Raw genomic sequence first — 25,710 nt, 5'->3', positions numbered from 1 at the left:
ACACTGGAATCGGCATTAGCAATACTGCAGGAGATATTCATTACACGTGACAGGAGAAATAACTACTTCATGATGAGGACTTCATCTTCTACTGCGGCTCTACAAACATATTTGTCCAGAGTCGGTCACTGACTCCATCCCCACCGGCCTCTATATGAAGGTTTCCCGTCTTCCCCGCACTGTAATCTTCTATCACGTCAGATCTCAGGTCTGATTCACACAGAAGTTTGAGGCTTTGATAAAAGCTTTTATGTTTGCACAAACACCGCAAACAGAAATTATCTGATCCCGAAGTCTCCATGCACAGTGATTTATGGGGTTTATTTCTGGCCTTAGGCTTTCCTATATTACAAGAAAAACACCAGAAAAAGCAGATATTAAAAAGTTTCAAACGAAAATTGGCTCCAACAATTCTTGTAAAAAAAAAAAAAAAAGCAGAAGACAATTTTATTTTTTAACAAGTGAAACTTTTTTTTTTTACAAGTTAACTCTTTTGGGCCCCAGAACATACACATACACTGCAGGGATGGCACATGGGTGGCCGGCTACAGCAAGTACTGGATAGTATGGGGCGGCCTAGTTACTATGATACATACATGCCTAATAATGGTATCTGGGCCTGCAATGTAGGAAGGTCTATTAGGACGGGCCAGAGGCAGCGTCCAATAAGTTACCTTTTTCCGCCCCCATACACAGACTAAAGTTACATGAATGCACTGATTTCGGGGGTTTGGCCGACCATATAATGTATTTGGGGGCCTCCCGCCAGATGATGTCAGGGCAGAGAAGGATCTGGCATCCTGAATTTCAGAGGATAATCCGTTTGTTCTTCCTGTAGATAATCCTCCTCTAGAGGCGACTCTCTCATACAGACCACAGCAAAGCTGGAATATTTGTGTGTATGGGGAGTCGGGAAAGATGGCCGTCTGCATCTGCCAACTCCTGGACAGTCTGTGGTGCAATGTGACGTTGGTGGATGGTGCGAAACAGGATGTCCCGTATGTGTTCAATCGGATTCAGGTCTGGGGAACAGGAGGGCCCGTCCATAGCTTCAATGCCTTCATCTTGCAGGAACTGCTGACACACTCCAGTCACATGAGGTCTGGCATTGTCCTGCATTAGGAAGAACCCAGGGCCAACCACACCAGCATATGGTCTCACAAGGGGTCTGAGGATCTCATATCGATACCTAATGGCAGTCAGGATACCTCTGGCAAGCACATGGAGGGCTGTGCGACCCTCCAAACAAATGCCACCCCACACCATTACTGACCCACTGCCAAACCGGTCATGCTGAAGGATGCTGCAGGCAGCAGATCGCTCTCCATGGCATCTCCAGTCTCTGTCACATGTGCTCAGTGTGAACCTGCTTTCATCTGTGAAGAGCACAGGGTGCCAGTGGCGAATTTGCCATACCTGGTGATCTGTGGCAAATGCCAAGCGTCCTGCACGGTGTTGGGCTGTGAGCACAACCCCCATCTGTGGACGTCGGGCACTCAAACCATCCTCATGGAGTCGGTGTCTCACAGTTTGTGCAGACACATGCGCATTTGTGGCCTGCTGGAGGTCATTTTGCAGGGCTCTGGCAGTGCTCCTCCTATTCCTCCTTGAACAAAGGTGGAGGTAGCGGTCCTGCTGCTGGGTTGTTGCACTCCTACAGCCCTCTCTACATCTCCTGGTGTACTGGCCTGTCTCCTGGTAGCGTCTCCAGCCCCTGGACACTACGCTGATAGACACAGCAAACCTTCTTGCGACAGCTCGCATAGATGTGCCATCCTGGATGAGCTGCACTACCTGAGCCACTTGTGAGGGTTGTAGAGTCCGTCTCATGCTACCATGAGTGTGAAAGCACAACAAACATTCAAAAGTGACCAAAACATCAGCCAGAAAGCATTGGTACTGAGATGTGGTCTGTGGTCCCTGCCTGCAGAACCACTCCATTGAGTGTGTCTTGATAATTGCCAATAATTTTCATCTGTCGTCTATTCCATTTGAACAACAGCATGTGAAATTGTCAATCATTGTTGCTTCCTAAGTGGACAGTTTGATTTCACAGAAGTTTGATTTACTTGGGAGTTATATTCTGTTTAAGCGTTCCCTTTATTTTTTTGAGCAGTTTATACAGTACAGACTAGTAAAGTAAAGTTTGGCCAAACCTTCTCATTTAAAGATTTTTCTGTATATTCATGACTATGAAAATTGTAAATTCACACTGAAGGCATCAAAACTAAGAATTAACTCATGTGGAATTATATACTTAAAAAAGTGTGAAACAACTGAAAATATGGTGACTACCTCTTGAAGCTCATCAAGAGAATGCCAAGAGTGTGCAAAGCAGTCATCAAAGCAAAAGGTGGCTACTTTGAAGAACCTAGAATATAAGACATAATTTCAGTTGTTTCACACTTTTTTGTTAAGTATATAATTCCACATGTGTTAATTCATAGTTTTGATGCCTTCAGTGTGAACGTACAATTTTCATAGTCATGAAAATACAGAACAATCTTTAAATGAGAAGGTGTGTCCAAACTTTTGGGCTGTACTGTATATGGCTTGAGAAAGGCAGAGAAATCTGACAAAACGTTGCTGCTAATAGACCAGTAAAGTCACGGTTTTTCACTTTGATTTTTGGAGTGCTGCCTGTTTTTTTTTATTTTATATATAAATTTATAGGTAGATAGGTAGACAGATATAGATATACTAGATGGTGGCCCGATTCTAACGCATCGGGTATGCTAGAATATGTATGCGTAGTGTATTGCGCAGCCCACGATGTACATTGCGCAGCCCACGATGTACATTGCGCAGCCCACGATGTACATTGCGCAGCCCACGATGTACATTGCGCAGCCCACGATGTACATTGCGCAGCCCACGATGTACATTGCGCAGCCCACGATGTACATTGCGCAGCCCACGATGTATAGTCACGTAGTATATTGCCCAGCCACGTAGTATATAGCAGAGCCCATGTAGTATATTGCCCAGCCACGTAGTATATAGCAGAGCCCATGTAGTATATTGCCCAGCCCATGTAGTATATAGAACAGCCCATGTAGTATATAGAACAGCCCATGTAGTATATAGAACAGCCCATGTAGTATATTGCCCAGTCACGTAGTATATAGCACAGCCCATGTAGTATATTGCCCAGCCACGTAGTATGTTGCGCAGCCCATGTAGTATATTGCCCAGCCACGTAGTATGTTGCGCAGCCCATGTAGTATATTGCAATGTGGGCATCATATCCCTGTTAAAAAAATAAAATAAAAAATAGTTATATACTCACGTTCCGGAGCCCCTGGATCCAAGCGAAGCGGTTACCGACGCTGCTCGTGTGCTCTGGTCTCAAAAGTGCATTGCAGGCCTCCAGCACTGACCTCCACTCGCGAGACCGCTACGTCATCATCTCGCGAGATCGCAGCATGGACCGGTTACCGGAGCGTCACGAGCAGGAAAGGCCTGTTGTTGATCCGGGGGCCGACGGACGGTGAGTATATAACGATTTTTTTTTTTTATTATGATCTTTAACATTAGATCGTTTTACTATTCATGCTGCATAGGCAGCATGAATAGTAAAAAGTAGGTCACACAGGGTTAATAGCAGCGGTAACGGAGTGCATTACACCGCGGCATAACGCGGTCTGTTACCGCTGCCATTAACTCTGTGTGAGGGCAGACTGGAGGGGAGTACGGAGCGGGCACTGACTGCGGGGAGGAAGGAGCGGCCATTTTTCTTCCGGACTGTGCCCGTCGCTGATTGGTCGTGGCTGTTTTGCCATGACCAATCAGCGACTTGGATTCCATGACAGACAGAGGCCGCGACCAATGAATATCCATGACAGACAGAAGGACAGACAGACGGAAGTGACCCTTAGACAATTATATAGTAGATATTTATATTTGGCGGAGTCATATCTCCAGTCTCTGCAGATCGCTTGCTGCTGATGTACTTGGCAAGCCCTGACTAGATGATATGGAGATGAGTGAGGGAGGCCAAAAGTTCAAAAATAATCTTTCCTTTACTTAACAAGAACTTAATGAGAAGTACATACATCATATAGTTGGCACAACACTTTACGAATGCTTCTTCTGCATTATGCAGAGTCAGGAACTTTCCGGTTACATGTGACGGTACATAGACTGTTGTACCTTGTAACAAAAGTTAACGATATCAGAATTATAAAATCCCCATACATGAGCAAATGGGAATCTACTTTGAATCTTTCTGTAGCTCTAGATGATGGGGAGCTGGCCATGTCCTTGACTTATTCTGCCACCATGTCCATGGCTCTTCATGAGTCTTATTTTAATCCCTTTCTGCCAGCTGACGGAATAGTACGTCAGCTGGCAGATCCCCTGCTTTGAGGTGGGCTCCGGCGGTGAACCCACCTCAAAGCTGCGACATGTCAGCTGTTTTGTACAGCTGACATGTGCGCGCAATGAGCGCGAGTGGAATCACGATCCGCCCGCGCCCATTAACTAGTTAAATGCCGCCGTCAAGCTCTGACAGCGGCATTTAACTAGCGCTCCCGGCCGCGCGGCCGGAAGTGCTCGCACCGCTGACCCCCGTCACATGATCGGGGGTCAGCGGTGCATTGCCTTAACAACCAGAGGTCTCCTTGAGACCTCTATGGTTGTTGATGGCCGATTGCTTTGAGCGCCACCCCGTGGTCAGCGCTCAAAGTACACCTGGATTTCTGCTACATAGAGGTGATCTGTACTTCACCTCTATGTAGCAGAGCCGATCGAGTTATGCATGCTTCTAGCCTCCTATGGAGACTTGAAACATGCCAAAATTTAAAAAAAAAAAAAGTGTTTAAAAATATAAAAAAAAAATAAAAAATATCTAAAAGTTCAAATCACCCCCCTTTCGCCCCAATCAAAATAAAACAATTAAAAAAAAAAAATCAAACATACACATATTTGGTATCGCCGCGTTCAGAATCGCCCAATCAATAAAAACAAAGGATTAACCTGACCGCTAAATGGCGTAGCGAGAAAAAAAATCAAAACGCCAAAATTACGTTTTTTTGGTCGCCGCGACATTGCATTAAAATGTAATAACGGGCGATCAAAAGAATGTATCTACACCAAAATGGTATCATTAAAAACGCCAGCTTGGCACGCAAAAAATAAGCCCTCACCTGACCCCAGATCACGAAAATTGGAGACGCTACAGGTATCGGAAAATCGCGCAATTTTTTTTTTTTTTTTTAGCAAATTTTGGAATTTTTTTTCACCACTGAGATAAAAAATAACCTAGACATGTTAGGTGTCTATGAACTCGTAATGACCTGGAGAATCATAATGGCAGATTAGTTTTAGCATTTAGTGAACCTAGCAAAAAAGCCAAACAAAAAACAAGTGTGAGATTGCACTTTTTTTGCAATTTCATCACACTTGGAATTTTTTTCCAGTTTTCTGATACATGGCATGGTAAAACCAATGGTATCGTTCAAAATTACATCTCGTCCTGCAAAAAATAAGCCCTCACATGGCCAAATTGACGGAAAAATAAAAAAGTTATGGCTCTGGGAAGGAGGGGAGCGAAAACCGAAAACGGAAAAAGCTCCGGGGGTGAAGGGGTTAAGCTTATCTCTAGGTAGTATTATTCACCGTCTTACCATTTATTAATCCTTCCAATTCCCCTCTCTGCTGGAGGGATTGTGGACATTATGGTAGCCTTTCCCATGTGTTTTGGTTTTGTCCACGTATTAGACCTTTTTGGGATGAAATCCCTTCTCTTATTTCTATTATATTAAAACGTTCGGATTTTTCTGTCTCCTCAGTTGGCCCTGCTCTCGTTAAATGCAGATCAATTGACTCCACCTTTTAGGAAACTTGTTATATATCTGCTTTTAGTTTCTAAGAACGCTATTGCTTTTCTTTGGAAATCTTCTAAAATACCTTGTTCACAAGAAATTATTGACAAACTGGCTTTGCATAAATCCTATGAACAAAAATTGGCGTTACTGAATGGCTGCTTTCCTTCCTTCCAGCCTTCTCGCTGGCTGGAAATATTTCCTTAAGAATTTACTGTATTGTTTCGTTATTTTATTCTATTTTTACTTTTATGCTTCATGAATGTTCCATGCCATTGCATTAATGTTAACCTTGCTCTCTCTATGTCTTGTTTTGGTTGAAAATGTTAATAAAATTGTTTGGAAAAACAAGGTACAACAGTCCAGCAAACCTGAGCTAAGAACCTCGCCCTACTCTTTGTCTCCGCAAGGCTACCTGCCTGGGATCCGAATTCTTACTGCCATTATATCTTTGCTTTCCTTCAGAACGTACTATCTGATGTCTCCCTGCTGGCACACAACACCATATCAATTCAGGGCTGTAATCAGATAGACCAAAGTTCACTCATCACAAGGAATTTGTTCTCCTCTGTGCCCGTGTATCTCAGTATGACGACCCCCACTCCTGTATGCCCCCACAGACCCCACACAGTATTATGGCCACCACAACCTGCTACAAAAAATAAGGACCCCAAGTCAGTATACAGTCCACCACAACCCCTTACTCAGTATAATGGCCCCCACCATCCAGACATTCAGTTTAAGAGTTCCAACAGCTCTTCTCTTAATATTAAGCCCCCATAATTCCTCATATTTAAAAAAAAAAAAAAATACACACACTATGCACCCAAACGTTCCCGAGGTGAACTGCTCCAGTCTGTGTAGTGTGAGTACTGACTACACCAGCCAAGTTCCGAGAACCTGACCTGCGCTGGTCCAGACTATGCCAGGCAAGAGCAGAGTCCCAGCTCTTGCTACTTCTGGTACAAGAGACGGAAGTGCCAATGATCTGTGAGGAGAGTCTGCTCAGTAGTATACGCCTGCATTAAAGAGCAGGAGGCGCGAGTGAGCCGGCCATTGCTTCCAGCACTGATGTCAGTACAGGTGTTGGTCCAGGGTGTACAAGAGACAAGGTGAAAGCTGGTAGAAGTGAAGGCGGCCCAGCGAGCCCTGATAGGCTTTATTAGGAGGACTTATGGCCTAACGGGAAGAGGCGGAGACCCCGCTATGGCCGGTGTTCGCAGAGTAGAGTGTTGTCGACTATAGGTGCCAGGAAAATCCCCCTTGTCAGTAGCTAAAGTCACATGTGGTTAGAGGCTGCTATTAGTGAGAGTGAGGCGGAGAATTCATTGTGTATCTGATATTGGATATTTCACCTCGTAATCACCCTGTTCTGCATTATTCACTGTTGCCGTAGTGACCACAATTCCCATTATCAGGAAATAAATAATTATATTGGTTACTTCCGCCTTGTGTTTGTCGGTGTGTTGTATCCAGTCACCTGATTATAGGGGCATATTGGGGGCATTATACTGTGTGGGGGCATCATATATACTGCATAAGGGGCATAATCGGGGCGAAGAAAGGGGCCCTGTACTATGAGAACAATCCGCTACCTCACTTCCTGTCCTCCATAGTTGCGTCGTATGTATTAATTACAGGAAATAGAACAAAACCGTTATGATTCCTCAGTCTCAGTGCTGAAGAGGTTAATGTCCCCCACGCTCAGTAATGGGGAATCTCCAGCACTGACATCCACCCGCAGAGTCGCACTCCACATAGAGAATAATGGAGCCTCCAGCACCGACCTCCACCCGCACTCCACATAAAGAATAATGGAGCCTCCAGCACCGACCTCCACCCGCAGAGTCGCACTCCACATAGAGAATAATGGAGCCTCCAGCACCGACCTCCACCCGCAGAGCCGCACTCCACATAGAGAATAATGGAGCCTCCAGCACCTACCTCCACCTGCAGAGCCGCACTCCACATAGAGAATAATGGAGCCTCCAGCACCGACCTCCACCCACAGAGCAAAAACTCCACATAGAGAATAATGGAGCCTCCAGCACCAACCTCCACCTGCAGAGCCGCACTTCACATAGAGAATAATGGAGCCTCCAGCACCGACCTCCACCCGCAGAGCCGCACTCCACATATATATGGCAGTTCTGTCCACACAGGACCTGTGAGGAGGTCACAGGAGGGGAGGAGTCAGGGGTCACATGATCAGGGGACTCTGCTGTTCTGGTTGTCATGGTGCTGGATGAGGAGAGGTTTCTGTGTGGGGTCAGGAGCGGTTTACAGTGTGGATGTAGCAGAGCCGTTTGTGTACGGGGTGTATGTGCAGCTCCCCAGAGTCCTGGTCGTTGCAGTACTGTTGCTCCGCCACTAAGGGGAGTGATGTTACGTCTGATGGCACTGAAGGAGTTCACCTGACAAGGTATCACAGACACCAATACACTTCACAGTCTGGCCTCCAGGGGGAGCTAAGGGCGCTATACATTAGGCCACTCCTCACAATCTGGTAAAACTGGGGGTTGGATAGAAAGTTAGAGAGAAGCTGACTGGGTTGGAACCAGGCAACATCCTGTGGCAGAGGGTGTTGCAGGGGAAGATTCAGGGGAGTCCCTGTCAGGGGTGGGATCCTGACAGAGGCCTAGAGAACAGAAAGAACGTTATGGGACCGCGCCTGCACTTCATCGCGGCGGTACCCCAAGAAAGGACAAGAAGTGAGGTTTATTGTGAAGAGTGAGAAACGAGATCATAGCAACAAGGAGAAAACACCAGTAGGAGTCATGCCGCAAGATCGAGGCAACATCCTACTGAGGTGCGTAGCCGGTGGCCGGAAACGCCGAGGAAGTATTGGGCTCCAAGCATTACTTCAAACCTACGGCAGGACAGTCAAATATAGGTTGGCTGTCTCACCTAAATCACCTAAGCAGACATAGGGGGCAATTGTGGGAGAGGGGCGTCACTAGGGTCCCGGAAGAACTCCAGGCCTACCCGTCATACGGGTGCGTCCTAGCCATATCATCTGGGGGACAGAGAAGAACATCAGAATCAGTTGTGAGGGAACATCAGAAACATACACGACAGTTGTGAGGACTATCCCGTGGTGCTCAGCAGGGAAGGACTACAACACACAGGCGCTAGAAGGAAGGCACAGATTTCCACCTGCAAAGGGAACTCTGGATGTGCCATCGGACCGGCCGGTCTCAGACAGCCCTGTTAACCGTACTCTGGATTGAGGATCCTGAAGCCTTCAGTAAAGAGGTAAAGAGACTGCAACCTGGTGTCCTCGTTATTCATTGCAAACTGCACCACACATCATCATCCTCAACTTTCATTGGACGCCCCTTAGCAGGGTCACGGACCAGGTCTAGCCACCGTGACAATCCCAGAACCGAGACAGAGAGGCCTGGTACCGAATACCCCTTGGCCCTGCGTCTGGGGGCGCTCCATATGGAGCAGAGCTTAGAGGTATGAGGTGTACAGAGCGGAGCCATGTGTGTACGAGGTACGGAGCGGAGCTGCATGTGTATAAGGTGTTCGGAGCGGAGCCACATGTGTATGGAGCCATGGGTGTATGGACCTATGTATTGCCCACGTTAAGTACACACTATAGAGGAATATACCCATCTAATTCCAAAGTGCAGAAGGACGATATATATATCTCTACTTACAGAGTATTACATTAGGTGGTATACTCCAGAAATTGCTGAGCAACTGGCTCTTTGTGATATTAATGAAGTGCTCTTAAACAATAAAAAGTCCTGTGCTGACTACAGATTGCCAACTCCAGTAAATGTTCCAGATGAAATACTGGACTAACTGAATTATGCTGCAATAAAGCAGGAGGCTGAGCAATTGAAAGCTATGCTTAATGAAGCTCAGAAATCAGCTTTCGATGCAATTATGCAAGCAGTCAATGCTGCATCACAGCCAGACGACACTAGCTCACACTGTTTTTTTCTGGATGGCCCAGGAGGCAGTGGGCAGTGTACAACTGCTTGCACAAGACACTACAAGCAGAAAAGAAGTCTATTTGCTCATTAGCCTCCACTGAATTGGCGGCTACATTACTACAAAATGGTAGCACCTACCGTTCCAAGTTTGGCCTTGAAATTACAACAAATGACACCACAGTGTCAAAAATTAAGCCAACCTCACTTCAAGCAAAGGAGCTTAGAGAGTCATCTGTCATTATTTGGGACGAAGTAACAAAGACTCCCTGTTTTAATATGAACACTGTGGATAATTTGTTCCAAGACATATGTGAAAAAAAGACCATTTGGTGGAAAAGTATTCATAAACGGTGGTGACTTTCATCAAACCTTACCAATAGTGGAAGGTGTAAAAAGAGCCCAAATTGTACAGTCCACCATTAAATACTCAAAATCCTGGAATCAGTTTTCATAGTTCCACTTACAACAGAATATGAGACCGTCTCAGGACGAAGTTGAGTACAACTCATGGTTACTGAAACTTGGCAATGAAGAGTTGTCAAATGTATATGATCTACCAGAAGACACAATTAAAAACCCGAATTCTTTTATTGAAGAGGGTGATTTACTTACAGCTATTTTTGGCAACTCAATTGAGATTACTGATGCAACAGTAGAAGCAATTGCCAATAAAGCAATTCTTATGCCATTGAATGATGACATTCACGCCGTGAACGACAAAATTCTAAGTCAAGTTCAAGGTGAACACGCAACATATCGCTCCGTCGACACAATTGTGGAAGAGGAGGGTGTGATTCTCACAGATTACCCCGTACAGTTTCTTAACTCTTTGAATCCCACTGGGATGCCTCCTCATGAACTAAAGATTAATTACAGCTCCTGGTTCAGCTTAACAGAAAGCTTGGCCTTTGTAATGGCACAAGGCTTTATGTGAGAAGCTTAAAAGCAAATGTTATTCATGCTGTTGCTTTAAATGGAAAAGCAAAGGGTCAGACAGTTCTTATTCTAAGAATTGACCTGATTTCCAAAGATAAAAACTTGCCAGTCCAGATGCAACGGCGTCATTTTCCTGTCATGTTGGCTTTTGCAATGACCATCAATCAGTAGCGTAGCTACTGGAGGGCAGAGGGTGTGGGCGCCCCGGGCCCAATGCTCAGAGGGGGCCCACCTGGAGCTACGCTACTGTCACTGTATCGGCGCGCTGCACAGGATCTGCCTATAGGGGGTCTGCCTAATACTACAGGGTCTGCCTATGGGGGGTCTGCCTAATAGAACAGGGTCTGCCTATGGTGGTCTGTATAATACTACAGGGTCTGCCTATGGGGGGTCTGCCTAATACTACAGGGTCTGCATTATACTACAGGGTCTGCCTAATACTACAGGGCCTGCCTATGGGGGTCTGACTAATACTACAGGGGCTGACTATTGGGGGTCTGTCTAATATTACAGGGTATGCCTATGGAGGGTCTGCCTAATACTACAGGGTCTGCCTATGGGGGGTCTGCCTTATACTACAGGGTTTGCCTATGGGGATCTGCCTAATACTACAGGGTCTGCCTATGGGGGTCTGCCTAATACTACAGGGTCTGCCTATGGGGTTCTGCCTTATACTACAGGGTCAGCCTATGGGGGATCTGCCTTATACTACACGGTCTGCCTATCGGGGGTGCTGTCTTATACTACAGGGTCTGCCTATGGGGGTGCTGCCTTATAGTACATTATAGTACAGGGTCTGCCTATGGGAGTGCTGCCTTATAGTACAAGGTCTGTCTATAGGGGTGTTGTCTTATACTATAGAGTCTGCCTATGGGGGCGCATTATACAATATAGAGTAGGCCTATGGCGTATGCATTATACTATATTGAGAACTATCTGGTGCATTATACTATATTGAGGACTATTTGGTGCATTATACTATATTGAGGACTATCTGGTGCATTATACTATATGGAGGCTATACCCTGTTTTTTACATCTTTTTACTAGCACTTGCGAATTACTGTGATTTTTTGAAACTGAGTGTTTTTGGTTTTACTATGCTCTTTTGTGTCTTCAAGTTTCTTGGTGGTGTGTGAACATGTTCCTACAGACTTGTTCACTGTGCAAGTAGCCCATGTGTTCATGTTTCTATAATTGTTTTCGTGTCTGTTTACAAGACTAGGGAGTTACCCACCACTCCTTGTGGGCTATATGCACAAAAGCTGTTCCACTCAGCATGTCCACATGGACATTTCCTCTCTAAACACTGTTCACACAGGTAATATACAGATGATCAGGTTTTTAAATACATCAGATAGGGATTGCATACATCAGTTAGGACTGCTCTATATGGGTGTACCTTGACATTTGGTGGAGCAGCTTAGTATACATTTTTAGCAAAAAACGTATCAACCAAATACCCTGTTTTTTACATCTTTTTACTAGCACTTGCGGATTACTGTGATTTTTTGAAACTGAGTGTTTTTGGTTTTACTATGCTCTTTTGTGTCTTCAAGTTTCTTGGTGGTGTGTGAACATGTTCCTACAGACTTGTTCACTGTGCAAGTAGCCCATGTATTCCGGTTTCCATATATGGAGGCTATCTAGAGGGGCATCATACAGTGTTGGAGCCATCAAACAGTTCGGAGGCTATGAAGGGGTCAGTATACTGTGTATAAGAGAGCATCATACTGTGTTTAGGGGAGGTGTACAGGGGGGAGACTCGGGACATTATTACATCTAAAGTGGGCACTTATTGCTATAGAGGAACTCAGGTTACTGTGACTATCAAAGGGGCACACATGGCAATATTACTTTCTAGGGGGCAAAATATGGGCACTGTTTTCAAGGGCACTTGCATCTGGCATTGCTATATTATAGAGGGGTGCTTTAGAATTTAGAGGGCACAGAGAACCGCACAGTAGGTGCAGTAATAGGAACACATACAGCAGCAGCTGCTCAGTATTGGGATATCAGGTGGAGTAATAGGGTCACATATGGCAGCAGCGGCTCAGTATTGGGGTATCAGGAGCAGTAATAGGGACACACACGGCAGCAGCAGCTCAGTATTGGGATATCAGTTGCAGTAATAGGGACATATGGCTGCAGCGGCTCAGTATTGGGGTATCAGGTGTAGGACACAAATGGCAGCAGTGGCTCAGTATTGGGGTATCAGCAGGATGAATAGTTTGTGCAGGTTGTGAATAGATGGTGATGGGGCTGGAATATGAGAAGGGAAACGTGTCTTGATTGTATTCTCTGCAGCCGAGTCGTTGCTGGAAGAAGTTGTCTTGTCGGTCTGTGCCAGATGGAAAAGATGGGAAAAGTGAACGATTCCATCAAAGAACGTCAGCGGTAAGACATTATCTGTAACTGTGCTGTGATCTCTTATATGTTCTGTAGGACTGGGATCTACCACTGACCATATGGCGGTAATATCCATGTTGGTCATTATATAGAGATTATCTTCAGTAATAGTGTGGTTATCTGCTGAGGTTCTCCTCCACTGTTAGGGCTCGTGACTGAATTGTAATGAAGGTTACCTGGTTAGGGGCCCACTCAGAAGCTTCGCCCCCCTGAACCAAAACCCTAGCTACGCCTCTGCCATCAATAAATCTCAGGGACAGTCCTTGGATATTGTAGGAATTTATTTGCCTATCCTAGTTTTTTCACATGGGCAGTTATATGTGGCTTTCCCCAGGGGAAGGAAAAGCCAACAAATAAGGGTCAAAATATTTGAGACACAGAAGCAAGGTAGACTTATACCCAACATTGACAAATGATTTACTGTCAACTGTGTGTACAAAGAAGTATTTTATTAAGCTTTTAAACAATTGTAAAAGCCAAAAAATGTTGTACACAAAAGCGGGACTAACTCCTAGCTGCGGTCTGTGGACCAAACAATGGGAATGGGCAGAGCCTTGGGGGCAGATCCCAAGTGCGCTCAACTATGTAAAATGGCTTATGCTCAAGAACATTGAGGAATAGCACTGTTGGATAGCTCTACTTGTTCATTTCATTTAGGATTAGGGCTATGGGATAGCTCTACCCGTTCACTTTCTTCATGGATAGCGCTATCGGATAGCTCTACCCGAACAGTATTAACTACAGAGCTTTTTCATACACCAGGTATTTATGTTTGCTATTAGTCTGCACATACGCCAGTCTGGTGCGTGGGTACACCCCATTGGGACCCTAACCTAACATGATGCCTCTCCCCTGCTAAAAGCCTACAATCATATGGGCAGGTATGATCAATCTCTTTTTTAAACCACCTTAGGCTGGTGGGTGGAGTGCTCAGTCACAAGGCATTGTACAAATATCAAAAGAATGTCTGTCCCTTCCAAGCAAAAAGACAAATATGAACAAGTGCAAGGTAAGTGAGCCACTCCATATGTAACTAACATTAACCCCTTGCTGACTGCAAATATGCCTTTTAACGGCGGCCGTTAAGGGTACTTATGCCACATCGCCGCTTTTTAACGGCTATGAGGAATGAGTATAGCGCCCCCCCAGAGTCAGAATTTCTATGGGGGTAGCTGAGACCCTAGTGAACATAATTGGGGTCAGTTTTTACCAACCCCGGTGTTATGTTCGCCGTTATTAACGGTATAATGGCGACCACAAAAAAGTCTGATTTTCCATTTAATTTCTCTCTCTGATGTCTTCGCACATCAGAGGAGAGAGAAATAGGGTTCCCAATCCTTCCCCAGTACCTCTATTGTCCCTTCAACCCTCGTGAAGTCCCCCAGGCCGCCTGCGTCGTCTTCTGGGAGAAAATGGTGGGTGCAGTGCGCCGGCCGAGATGTGCCGGCTGGCACCCGGCAACAATAGGAAATTTTTCATATTGGTTCATTTTGATCACTGTGAAACACCCTATCACAATGATTAAAATAAAAAATAGTAAATCAATCCCCCCTTTATCACTCCTTTAGTTAGGTAAAAGTGATGAAAAAAGTATTTATTTACATTTTCCCATTAGGGTTAGACTTGGGCTAAAGTGAGTTGGGCTAAAGTTGGTTGGGACTAAAGTTAGGGTTAGGGCTAAAGTGATGGTTGGGATTAGGGTTGGGGCTAGGATTACGGTTAGGGTTGAGATTAGGGTTAGGTTTGTGGTTAGGATTATGGTTGGGTTTAGGGTTAGGAGTGTGTTGGGGTTAGGGTTGTGGTTAGGGCTATGGTTACGGTTGGGGTTAGGGTTGGAGTTAGAATTGGGGGATTTCCACTGTTTAGGTACATCAGGGGGTCTCCAAACGCGACATGGCGCCACCATTGATTCCAGCCAATTTTGTGTTCAAAAAGTCAGATGGTGCACCTTCCCTTCTGAGCCCAGCCATGCACCCAAACACCTAAACACCAAAAATAACACCTGGGGGATTACCTTTACATCACAAATTAATAAAGAAAAAATTATGCTTCTTGATTTAGAGATCGGCCATAGTGGGAAAAAAATTATTACAAAAACCCACTTCAAAAAAGTAGATTCAAATGGCTTTTTAGATTTCAACAGTGCACATTACAAGAAGTGGAAGGTTAATATACCCCACAGCCAGAGGCATAGCTAGTGTTTTGATTCAGAGGGCGAAACTTCAGAGTGGGCCCCTAAACAGGTAACCTTGATTATAATTCGGTGACGCCCCCTAATAGTGGAGGAGAACCTCAGCAGTTGACCGCGCTGTTACTGAAGATAATCTCTATATAAAGACCAATATGGATATTACCGCCATATGGTCAGTGGTAGATACCAGCCCTACAGAGCATATAAGAGATCACAGCACAGTTACAGATAATGACTTACCGCTGATGTTCTTTTTGATGGAATCGTTAATTTTTCCGGTCTTTTCCATTTGGCCCAGACCGACATGACAACTTCTTCCAGCTACAACTCGTCTGCAGAGAATACAACAAAGACATATTTCACTTCTCATATTCCAGGCCATCACCATCTATCCCCAACTGCACAAACTCCTCATCCTGCTGATACCCAAATACTGAGCCGCTGCTGCCGTATGTGTCCCTATTACTGCACCTGATACCCCAATACTGAGCTGCTTCCATATGTGACCCTATTACTGTCCCTGATACCCCAATACTGAGCCGCTGCTGCCATATGTGTCCCTATTACTACCCCTGATACCCCAATGCTGAGACTCTGCTGCCATATGTGTCCCTATTACTACCCCTGATACCCCAATACTGAGTCGCTGGTGCCGTATGTGTCCCTATTACTGCACCTGATACCCCAATACTGAGCCACTGCTGCCGTATGTGACCCTATTACTTCGCCTGATACCCCAATACTGAGCCGCTGCTGCTGTATGTGTCCCTATTAATGCACCTGATACCCCAATACTGAGCTGCTGCTGCCGTATGTTTCCCTATTACTGCCCCTGATACCTCAATACTGAGCCGCTGCTGCCGTATCTGACCCTAATACTGCACCTGATACCCCAATACTGAGCGGCTGCTGCTGTATGTGTCCCTATTACTGCACCTGATACCCCAATACTGAGCCGCTGCTGCCGTATGTGTCCCTATTTCTGCCCCTGGAAGGATTCTGGACTTTCCTGGTGCCTGTCCGCCCTGATCCAAGATGGAGTCTTGGATCTCGCCCTGTCATGGAACTTCCTGTCTGTCCTGATTATTTAAGTCCGGGTCATGTGTTCTAAGGTGCCTGAGTATTTTGTGCTGCTGGCTCCAGAGCTTCTGCTGGTTTGCTGGTGAACTCCTGGCTTCTGCTCACTACTCGGTGGTCTGCCTTTCTTCATTCATCTACCTCTCGCCTCTGGAACCTCTGCGACGAGCTGCGCACCAGTGGAAGTGTCTACCTTGTTTGCAAAACTTTTCCCAGTGTTGTGCCTCTTTGCACAACCACACCCACACCAGGTGAGCAAGATTCAGGTTGTACTCATCTCATCCAGAAATATTTACTAATCTGCTACGCTTAGATAGCGCTCCCCCTCTTTTCCCTTTGTCCTCTCTTTCCCAGGACTGCATTCACACACGCATAATCTGTGAATTATTGGACTCCTTCTAACAAGTACTGGCACACGTGTGATCAAGTTTTGCTGGGCTTCCTCATTTTAAAGGGAACCTGTCACCTGAATTTGGCGGGACCAGTTTTGGGTCATATGGGCGGGGTTTTCGGGTGTTTGATTCACCCTTTCCTTACCCGTTGGCTGCATGCTGGCTGCAATATTGGATTGAAGTTCATTCCCTGTCCTCCGGAGTATACGCCAGCGCTAGGCAATATTGCCTTGTGCAGGTGTGTACTACGGAGGACACAGCATGAACTTCAATCCAATATTGCGGCCAGCATGCAGCCAGCGGGTAAGGAAAGGGTGAATCAAACACCCGAAAACCCCGCCCATATGACCCAAAACTGGTGCCGCCAAATTCAGGTGACAGGTTCCCTTTAAGTACTGTGTGCATTCGCACTATAACCTTATTGGACTTTCTTGTTTAAATATCTGTTCGCCTCTAAGTCTGCTGTGAGTTACTTTATTGTGCTGAGGACTTTGTTACTACTGCAGGAATATCTGCATTATGCACTGTTTGCTATTTACTACATAGAGCTGAAGACCTCGTATGTGTCAATTCTGTTTCGAGTAAAAACATTCTTTGCTGCAACTTTGTTCTCGGACTGGCTTTATCCCATGCTATTAGATTCCGTAGTACCCATATAATTATTACAGCCCCTGATACCCCAATACTGAGCCACTGCTGCCATATGTGTCCCTATTACTGTCCCTGATACCCCAATACTGAGACTCTGCTGCCATATGTGTCCCTATTACTACACCTGATACCCCAATACTGAGACTCTGCTGCCATATGTGTCCCTATTACTGTCCCTGATACCCCAATACTGAGCCGCTGCTGCCGTATGTGTCCCTACTACTACACCTGATACCCCAATACTGAGCCGCTGCTGCCGTATGTTTCCCTATTACTGCCCCTGATACCTCAATACTGAGCCGCTGCTGCCGTATCTGACCCTAATACTGCACCTGATACCCCAATACTGAGCGGCTGCTGCTGTATGTGTCCCTATTACTGCACCTGATACCCCAATACTGAGCCGCTGCTGCCGTATGTGTCCCTATTTCTGCCCCTGGAAGGATTCTGGACTTTCCTGGTGCCTGTCCGCCCTGATCCAAGATGGAGTCTTGGATCTCGCCCTGTCATGGAACTTCCTGTCTGTCCTGATTATTTAAGTCCGGGTCATGTGTTCTAAGGTGCCTGAGTATTTTGTGCTGCTGGCTCCAGAGCTTCTGCTGGTTTGCTGGTGAACTCCTGGCTTCTGCTCACTACTCGGTGGTCTGCCTTTCTTCATTCATCTACCTCTCGCCTCTGGAACCTCTGCGACGAGCTGCGCACCAGTGGAAGTGTCTACCTTGTTTGCAAAACTTTTCCCAGTGTTGTGCCTCTTTGCACAACCACACCCACACCAGGTGAGCAAGATTCAGGTTGTACTCATCTCATCCAGAAATATTTACTAATCTGCTACGCTTAGATAGCGCTCCCCCTCTTTTCCCTTTGTCCTCTCTTTCCCAGGACTGCATTCACACACGCATAATCTGTGAATTATTGGACTCCTTCTAACAAGTACTGGCACACGTGTGATCAAGTTTTGCTGGGCTTCCTCATTTTAAAGGGAACCTGTCACCTGAATTTGGCGGGACCAGTTTTGGGTCATATGGGCGGGGTTTTCGGGTGTTTGATTCACCCTTTCCTTACCCGTTGGCTGCATGCTGGCTGCAATATTGGATTGAAGTTCATTCCCTGTCCTCCGGAGTATACGCCAGCGCTAGGCAATATTGCCTTGTGCAGGTGTGTACTACGGAGGACACAGCATGAACTTCAATCCAATATTGCGGCCAGCATGCAGCCAGCGGGTAAGGAAAGGGTGAATCAAACACCCGAAAACCCCGCCCATATGACCCAAAACTGGTGCCGCCAAATTCAGGTGACAGGTTCCCTTTAAGTACTGTGTGCATTCGCACTATAACCTTATTGGACTTTCTTGTTTAAATATCTGTTCGCCTCTAAGTCTGCTGTGAGTTACTTTATTGTGCTGAGGACTTTGTTACTACTGCAGGAATATCTGCATTATGCACTGTTTGCTATTTACTACATAGAGCTGAAGACCTCGTATGTGTCAATTCTGTTTCGAGTAAAAACATTCTTTGCTGCAACTTTGTTCTCGGACTGGCTTTATCCCATGCTATTAGATTCCGTAGTACCCATATAATTATTACAGCCCCTGATACCCCAATACTGAGCCACTGCTGCCATATGTGTCCCTATTACTGTCCCTGATACCCCAATACTGAGACTCTGCTGCCATATGTGTCCCTATTACTACACCTGATACCCCAATACTGAGACTCTGCTGCCATATGTGTCCCTATTACTGTCCCTGATACCCCAATACTGAGCCGCTGCTGCCGTATGTGTCCCTACTACTACACCTGATACCCCAATACTGAGCCGCTGCTGCCGTATGTGTCCCTATTACTGTCCCTGATACCCCAATACTGAGACTCTGCTGCCATATGTGTCCCTATTACTGCCCGATACGCCAATACTGAGCCGCTGCTGCCGTATGTGACCCTATTACTGCCCCTGATACCCCAATACTGAGCCGCTGCCGTATGTGTCCCTATTACTGCCCCTGATACCCCAATACTGAGCCGCTGCTGCGGTATGTGTCCCTATTACTGCACCTGATACCCCAATACTGAGCAGCTGCTGCTGTATGTGTCCCTATTACTGCCCCTGATATCCCAATACTGAGCCGCTGCTGCCGTATGTGTCCCTATTGCTGCACCTTATACCCCAATGCTGAGCCGCTGCTGCCATATGTGTCCCTATTACTGCCCCTGATACCCCAATACTGATCCGCTGCTGCCATATGTGTCCCTGTTACCGCACCTGCTGTGTGGTTCTCTGTGCCCTCTAAATTCTAAAGCACCCCTCTGTAATATAGTAATGCCGGGTGCAAGTGCCCTAGAAAACAGTGCCCATATTTTGCCCTGTAGAAAGTAATATTGCCCTGTGTGCCCCTTTGATAGCCACAGTAACCTGAGTGTCCCTATAACAATAAGTGCCCACTTTACATTTAAGAATGTCTCGAGTCTCCCCCCCCCGTACAGCTCCCCTATACACAGCATGGTGCTCAATTACACACCGTATAATGCCCCCTCACTCTATAGTACCACCCACACAGTATACTGACTCCTTAGTAGCCCCAAAACTGTTTGATGGCTGCAACAATATATAATGACCCCACACTGTAATCTCCATACTGTATGATGGCCCCCTAGATAGCCTCCATATACAGTAACATAATGCACCAAATAGTCCACAATATAGTATAATGCACTCCCCATAGGCAGACTCTATAGCATAAGGCAGCCCCCATAGGCAGACACTGTAATAAGGCAGCACCCCGATATAGACAGACCCCATAATAAGGCAGTGCCCCTGTAGGCAGACTCTGTAGTATAAGGCAGCACCCCCATAGTCAGACTCTATAATAAGGCAGCCCCCATAGTCAGACCCTGTAATAAGGCAGCACCCCTATAGGCAGACCCTGTAATAAGACCCCTATAGGCAGACCCTGTAATAAGGCAGCACCCTTATAGGCAGACCCTGTAATAAAGCAGCACCCCTATATGCAGACCCTGTAATAAGGCAGCCCCCATAGTCAGACCCTGTAATAAGGCAGCATCCCTATAGTCAGACACTGTAATAAGGCAGCACCCCTATAGGCAGACCCTGTAATAAGGCAGCACCCCCATAGTCAGACCATGTAAAAAGGCAGCACCCCTATAGGCAGACCCTGTAATAAGACAGCACCCCCATAGTCAGACCCTGTAATGAGGCAGCACCCTATAGTCAGACCCTGTAATAAGGTAGCCCCCTATACACTGTGTTCCAAATTATTATGCAAATTGGATTTAAGTGTTATAAAGATTTAATTGTTTTGTTTTTCAAATAAACTCGTGGATGGTATTGTGTCTCAGGGCTCAATGGATCTCTGAAATCAATCTTAAACACATGTGATAATTGGTTTTCCAGGTGATTCTAATTAAAGGAAAACTACTTAAAAATGATGTTCCATATTATTAAGCAGGTCACAGTTTTCAAGTAACATGGGAAAGAAAAAGGATCTCTCTGCTGCTGAAAAGCATCAAATAGTGCAATGCCTTGGTGAAGGGATGAAAACATTAGAAATTTTCCAAAAACATAAGCGTGATCATTGTACTGTTAAGAGATTTGTGACTGTATCTGAGCACAAATGTGTTTGGCTGATAAAGGCATAATGAGGAAGATTTCTGCCAGGCAAGTTCATCGGATTAAGAGAGCAGCTGCTAAAAAACCATTACAAAGCAGCAAACAGATATTTGAAGCTGCTGGTTCCTCTAGAGTCCCTCGAACCTCAAGGTGTAGGCTCCTTCAAAGGCTTGCTGTGGTGCATAAACCTACTATTCGGCCACCCCTAAACAGTGTTCACAAGCAGAAATGGTTCTATTGGGCCCACACATACATGAAGACTAATTTCCAAACAGTCTTGTTTACTGATAAGTGTTGAGCAACCCTGGATGGTCCAGATGGATGGAGTAGTGGATGGCCACCATGTCCCAACAAGGCTGCAACGTCAGCGAGGAGGTGGAGGAGTCATGTTTTGGGCCAGAATCATGGGAAACAGCTGGTAAGGCCCTTTAAGGTTCCTGAAGGTGTGAAAATGACCTCTGCAAAGTATATAGAGTTTCTGACTGACAACTTTCTTCTATGGTCTAAAAAGCAGAAACGTGCCTTCAGGAGCAAAACCATCTTCATGCATGACAATGCACCATCTCATGCTGCAAAGAATACCTCTGAGTCATTGGCTGCTATGGGCATAAAAGGAGATAAACTCATGGCGTGGCCACCATCTTCCCCTGACCTCAACCCTATAGAGAACCTTTATAGGATCATCAAGCAAAAGATCTATGAGGGTGGGAGGCAGTTCACATCCAAACAGCAGCTCTGGGAGGCTATTCTGACTTCATGCAAAGAAATACAAGCAGAAACTCTCCAAAAACTCACGAGTTCAACGGATGCAAGAATTGTGAAGGTGACATCAAAGAAGGGTCCTACGTTAACATGTAACTTGGCCTGTTGGGATGTTTTGGCGTTAAATAGCTTTTTAGTTCAGTGAATGTGACCTCCTAATGCTGCAAATTCCACAAATGAGCATTTTCAGTTCTTTAAAACATATCAAATGTTTAGAAATTCTACTGTGCATAATAATTTGGAACAGTGCATTTTGAGTTTTTATTCATTTTGGAGATTATACTGTTATAATTGAGAGGTTTATTCAATAAAATTCGATGTATAATCTAACGGGTGATGACTTTTATTAGACTGACTGTCATTTGCACCGACCATTTAGGAAAATCTGATAAAAATGTAATTTGCATAATAATTTGGAACATAGTGTAGTCAGACCCTGTAATGAGGCAGCACCCCTATAGGCAGACTCTGTAATAAGGCAACACCCCCATAGTCAGACCCTGTAATGAGGCAGCACCCCTATAGGCAGACTCTGTAATAAGGCAGCAGCACCCATAGTCAGACCCTGTAATGAGGCAGCACCCCTATAGTCAGACCCTGTAATAAGGCAGCCCCCACAGTCAGACCCTGTAATAAGGCAGCCCCCCATAAGCAGACCCTGTAATAAGGCAGCAACCATAAAAAAATAAATAAATACTCACCTCTCTTCTTCCTGGTTCCTGCGCTGCTCCCGCTGATCTCCTGACAGCGGACGCCGGGCAGTGACGTCATCGCGCCCGCTGTCAGTGTCGGCGACGTCAGACGCCGGCACTGACAGGGGGATGATGGGAGGAGGAGCGCAGCGCTCCTTCTCCCATCAATACTATCAGCTGTATCGGCTAAATGCCGGTACAGCTGAACTTCTGATGACGGAGGGGGGCCCACTGCTGGCACCGGGGCCCACCGCCTGCTCAGGGGCCCCATAGCGGATCGATTCTCCATGCTCTGCTGCAGAATGTAACTGTATCTGTGTGCCGTGCGCGCTGATACAGTTACACTAGCATAGTTATGGGTGGGCCCCCTCAGAGCATCCGGCCCGGGGCGCCCGCACCCTCTGAACCCCCCCCCGGTAGCTACGCTACTGCCCACAGCCAATTTTTTCATATAAGAGAATTGTACGAGATGATCTTATTATGTAGGTCAGTCTAAAATACTAAAAAGAAAATTTAAGGAAAAAGATACACCAAAATTTTGATAAATGGTGCATATAGGGATAACAAAATAAAAACACAAGAGGAATGTTTAAAAGGGAAAAATAGGAAGGGGGATAATTTGACTATTGGTAAATATAAAAACGAAGATCGCTGGAAATGGAATTTTATGACACAATTCAATAGGGGAGATAAAGTCATAAGAATTGTGCTTTCAAAATATTGGTATATCTTGAAGCGTGACCCTGTTTTGCGAAAATATTTCCCTGATAAACCAGGAATTACATATAGAATGGGGAAACTTTGAAAACTTTGGTGGCCCCCAGGAAATTAAAAAAAGAACAGTTGGATTCAAAAAGAAAAAAGCAATAAAAGTAAGGATCAAATTTTATGTGGTGATTTTCAAGGAACCGGAGTTTTCTTAATCCCTTTATCCCATATGACGTACTATCCCGTCGAGGTGACCTGGGACCTAATTCCCAGTGACAGGATAGTACGTCATAGTGGATCGGCTGTGCTCACGGGGAAAGGGGAGCGCTGCCGATCGCGGCCGGGTGTCAGCTGACTATCGCAGCTGACATCCGGCACGATGTGCCAGGAGTGGTCACGGACCGCTCCTGGCACATTAACCCCCGGCACACTGCGATCAAAGAAGATAGGGAAGCAACGCGCGTGCTTCCCTGAGACCCTCGGAGCAACACGATGTGATCGCGTTGCTCCGAGGGTCTCCTACCTCCTCCTCCATGCAGGCCCGGATCCAGAATGGCATCGGGGGGCCTTCCGGATCCTGCAGGGAGGTTGCTTTCTAGCGCCTGCTCAGAGCATGAGCCGGGAAGCCTCCCTGCAGTGCCTGTCAGATCGCTGATCTGACACAGTGCATTGCAAAGTGTCAGATCAGCAATGCAATGTAAAAAAGTAATGTAAAAAAAAAACCCTAAATAAAGAAAAAAAAATTGTACCAATAAAAACATTTTTTATCTAAATAAAAAACAAACAATAAAAGTACACATATTTAGTATCGCCGCGTCTGTAACGACCCGACCTATAAAACTGTCCCACTAGTTAACCCCTTCAGTGAACACTGTAAAAAAAACAAGCCAAACAAAAAGTGGAATAACACACGATCAAAAAGACGGATATAAATAACCATGGTACCACTGAAAATGTCATCTTGTCCCACAAAAAACGAACCGCCATACAGCGTCATCAGCGAAAAAATAAAAAAGTTATAGTCCTCAGAATAAAGCGATGCAAAAATAATTATTTTTTACATACCGTAATAGTTTTGATCGTATAAAAGCGCTAAAACATAAAAAAAGATATAAATGAGATATCGCTGCAATCGTTCTGACCCGAAAAATAAAACTGCTTTACCAATTTTATCAAACGTGGAACGGTATAAGCCCCCCCCCCCAAAAAGAAATTCATGAATAGCTGGTTTTTGTTTATTCTACCTCACAAAAATTGGAATAAAAAGCGATCAAAAAATATCACGTGCCCGAAAATGATACCAATAAAAACGTCAACTCGTCCCACAAAAAACAAGACCTCACATGACTCTGTGGACCAAAATCTGGAAAAATTATAGCTCTCAAAATGTGGAGACGCAAAACTATTTTTTGCAATAAAAAGCGTCTTTTAGTGTGTGACGGCTGCCAATCATAAAAATCCACTAAAAAAAAGCTATAAAAGTAAATCAAACCCCCCTTCATCACCCCCTTAATTAGGGAAAAATAATGAAATTTTTAAAAAATTATTTATTTCCATTTTCCGGTTGGGGCTAAGGTTAGGGTTAGGGTTGGGGCTAAAGTTAGGGTTGAGGCTTAAGTTAGGGTTTGGATTACATTTACGGTTGGGATTAGGGTTAGGGGTGTGGTTAGGATTATAGTTGGAATTAGGGTAAGGGGTGGGTTTGGATTAGGGTTTCAGTTAGAATTGGGGAGTTTCCACAGTTTAGGCACATCAGGGGCTCTCTAAACGCGACATGGCGTCTGATCTCAATTCCAGCCAATTCTGCGTTGAAAAAGTAAAACAGGACTCCTTCCCTTCCGAGCTCTCCCATGTGCCCAAACAGGGGTTTACCCCTACATATTGGGTATCATTGTACTCAGGACAAATTGCACAACAACTTTTAGGGTCCAATTTATCCTGTTACCCTTGGGAAAATACAAAACCGGGGGCTAAAAATATTTTTTGTGGAAAAAAAGGATTGTTTTATTTTCACGGCTGTTATAAACCATAGTGAAACACTTGGGGGTGCAAAGTTCTCACCACACATCTAGATAAGTTCCTTGGGGGTCTAGTTTCCAATATGATGTCAAATGTGGGGGGTTTCTACTGTTTAGATACATTAGGGGCTTTGCAAATGCAACGTGACGCCTGCAGAGCAATCCATGTAAGTCTGCATTCCAAACGGCGCTTCTTCCCTTCCGAGCTCTGCCATGCGCCCAAACGGTGGTTCCCCCCACATATGGGGTATCAGCGTACTCGGGACAAATTGGAAAACAACTTTTGGGGTCCAATTTTTCCTGTTACCCTTGGGGAAAATACAAAACTGGGGGCAAAATTATAATTTTTGTGGAAAAAAAAGGATTTTTTATTTTCACGGCTCTGCGTTATAAGCTGTAGTGAAACACTTGGAGGTTCAAAGTTCTCACAACACAACTAGGTAAGTTCCTTATGGGGTCTACTTTCCAAAATGGTGTCA

General features: G+C 45.4%; 1 protein-coding gene across 4 annotated transcripts in view; it reads right to left on the bottom strand.

Annotated features, from left to right (window-relative positions):
- LOC143767965 (uncharacterized) overlaps nt 1-25,710 on the bottom strand; it is a 98,764-nt gene that overhangs the window by 14,128 nt on the left and 58,926 nt on the right. Inside the window, exon 2 of one of the 4 annotated variants that reach the window (XM_077256542.1) lies at nt 7,770-7,886. The gene's annotated coding sequence lies outside the window, so the exon portion shown is untranslated. Of the gene's footprint in view, nt 1-7,769; nt 8,004-25,710 lie in introns of those variants that run through there. The other 3 variants (XM_077256545.1, XM_077256543.1, XM_077256544.1) reach the window with 3 other exon arrangements.

The sequence above is a fragment of the Ranitomeya variabilis genome, chromosome 4 (genome assembly GCF_051348905.1).
Source record: "Ranitomeya variabilis isolate aRanVar5 chromosome 4, aRanVar5.hap1, whole genome shotgun sequence".
Taxonomy (NCBI): Eukaryota; Metazoa; Chordata; class Amphibia; order Anura; family Dendrobatidae; genus Ranitomeya; species Ranitomeya variabilis.
The sequence above is the reverse complement of the archived record's forward strand: the minus strand, read 5'-3'. Positions and strand labels throughout refer to the sequence as shown.